The 2764-nt window shown below is 38.4% G+C and overlaps 1 non-coding gene across 1 annotated transcript; it reads right to left on the bottom strand.

Moving 5' to 3' along the window:
* Positions 1–634: 634 nt before the first annotated feature.
* On the bottom strand, positions 635–767 carry LOC126007772 (small nucleolar RNA SNORA51). The gene has a single exon (XR_007495256.1). It is a non-coding gene; the product is annotated as a small nucleolar RNA SNORA51 (small nucleolar RNA).
* Positions 768–2764: the final 1997 nt, after the last annotated feature.

The following is a 2764-nucleotide window of genomic DNA, read 5'->3' as shown; positions in this document are numbered from 1 at the left end:
GTTACTTTTTTTTCCACTTACAAATTTTTCCCTAACAATTAAAATTTTGCAGGAATGTTTGGGTCACATCCTGCAGAAGTTCTCAGGGGCATATCCCAGCTTGGAATTTACTTAGCTTCTGGTCGTGTTAGAGGATAATGTGGTTCCAGTGATTAAATCTTGGACTCTGGCTGGCAGAGCATGTGTTCTGGCCCTTTGAGCTTTATCTCTAGCCCCCACTAATTAATTTAACTAACAAAGTTTAAATACCCATATAAATATATGTAATAAAATTAATATAACATAGGCATACACATTTAATATGCTATTAATTTGGATATTATGTGTTGCAATTGTATATATCAAAAATGCTATTTCAGGGCCTTGAAGTGATAGTATGGTGGGTAGGGCATTTTCCTTGCACACCGCAAACCTGGATTCCGTACCCAGCACCCTATATCATTCACTGAACACCACGAGAAGTGATACCTGAGTGCAAATGAAGGAATAAGCCCACAGTATACTGGGTGTGGCCCATAAATCAATCAATTAAACAACCAAAAAAAGTGCAATTGCTATTAAATAAAGTTCCACAATTAGCTTCAAATTACTTTTTCTCTTGCCATAATCAGAACCTCTAAGAATATCTTTTTTTCTTTGTCCCCCAATTCACAATTCAGACCAGGTAAAGGGCCTGGGTTGAGGTATATATGGGGTGCATTTACTGTACTTCCTCTTTCTATACAGTCAGTGTAAAGAACACAGCCTGTGGTAAGAATTAGGAGGCCTTATCTTTTTTTTTTTTTAAATATATGTATATATATATTCCTTCACCAGTGCAACATTCCCATGACCAATATCCCAAGTATCCTTCCTCCCCATCCCATACAGGCCTGCACTCTAGACAGGCTTTCTACTTCCCTCATTCAGTCATATTTTGTTATGATAGTTCTCAGTGTAATTATTTCTGGGACTGCACTAAACGATCCCTGTGGTGAGCTTCATGTCAGGAGCTGGACCCTCCAGTCCTCCTCTATTTTGTTTCTGAGAATCATTACACAAATGTTTTTCATTTTTCTTCCAAAAGTTGGAAGTTGAGCTCCCATATGATCCAGCTATACCACACCTAGGGATATATTCTAGGAACACAAAAATACAATACAAAGATCTCTTTCTCACACCTATATTCATTGCAGCATTGTTTACAATAACCAAACTCTGGAAACAGCCTAGATGCCCCTCAATAGATGAATGATTAAAGAAACTATGGTACATATACACAATGGAGTATTATGCAGCCATCAGAAGAGATGAAGTCATGAAATTTTCCTATACATGGATGTATATGGAATCTATTATGCTGAGTGAAAGAAGGTATTTTTCACTGGATACTTTAGAGAAGACTCCATTGATGAAATCTCTTGTTCTGGTGAAAATTATCTTCTGGAGAAATAATTTTGAATTTCAGAAACAGGACCTACCCTCATAAACATACTCACACACCCCAGACATATTTATATTTAGTCAATAGAAAGGCCTAATGATGCCTTGCGTCCAGGTCCACCAAGGACTTTCCAACATCTCTGTGTTACACTTTTTCTAATCTGCAGTAGACTGGCTGATGCAATACTTGACTCTCCCCTCCCACGAATTCTTTGAATTTCATTCTTGGGCCTTTGAAATTTGGATCAGAGGGGCAAAATTTGGGACTTTGAAGCACTAACTCATATTGATGTTAGCTTTTTATTTTTATTTATTTATTTTTTATTTTATTTTTGTTTTTTTTTGGGGGGGGGGCCACACCCGGCGGTGCTCAGGGGTTACTCCTGGCTGTCTGCTCAGAAATAGCTCCTGGCAGGCAAGGGGGACCATATGGGACACCGGGATTCGAACCAACCACCTTTGGTCCTGGATCGGCTGCTTGCAAGGCAAACGTCGCTGTGCTATCTCTCCGGGCCCTGATGTTAGCTTTTTAAAAAAGGAGGTCATGAATTTGAACTACCCCTTGAGTTCCCAAGGGTACTGGCTACTCTTCCCAATCACTTTCTTCTTCTTTCTAAACTGAGCAGAGCTGGGTTTTGTTATTTATATTCCAGAAATTATAATTTACATAAGGGTTGAGGAACAGGGATGTAGACCATCCAATTTTGGGTTTTAAATAAAATATACTTAAAATGGTAAGGATGGTTAAAATTCAGAGTTGCAGCCCACCTAAGTGTTAGTAAATTATGGGATTTTGAATAACTCAGTGGAAATCTGAGTATATATTTGCAGTTTGTGAGCAACCTTGTGTTTTCTTAGAGGAGGTTGTGGAAGAACTGTGCTTTCTTTCTTCCACATAAGCCTGAGTACCTTTCACTGACCTTATTGAAATCTTATCGAATGGCCTGGCCTCTTTAGATCTGACCAGACATACCTGGCTCACTGCCACCTTGAAAGGGAGATGGAGCCGCTTAGATCCCTGGACCATCACAGCTATATTTAGATGGAATGAATGAAAAATAAGTGCTCTGTTCAAAGAACCAATTATATATTGGCAAATTTTAACAGTAGAAATTGTTTTTAAAATTATGATTGTTTTAAGAATGCTCTAAGTTCAAACTAACCCCGGAAGCCTTTCTTCAGTAAAATTTATCCTCACCGATGATGTTTTGCCTAGGAAATGGAAAACCTTTCCATTTGACTCACCAGCTTTATATTTTAGAAGCATTCTGACCCATTCCATTTGGGTCAGTTTTTCAACTGCAACAGTTCTTCATTGTCTATATGTGTGCAAGAGTATATG

Source organism: Suncus etruscus, chromosome 4 (assembly GCF_024139225.1).
Source record: "Suncus etruscus isolate mSunEtr1 chromosome 4, mSunEtr1.pri.cur, whole genome shotgun sequence".
In the NCBI taxonomy this organism is placed as follows: domain Eukaryota; kingdom Metazoa; phylum Chordata; class Mammalia; order Eulipotyphla; family Soricidae; genus Suncus; species Suncus etruscus.
This window is presented reverse-complemented; position numbering and strand designations above follow the sequence as displayed.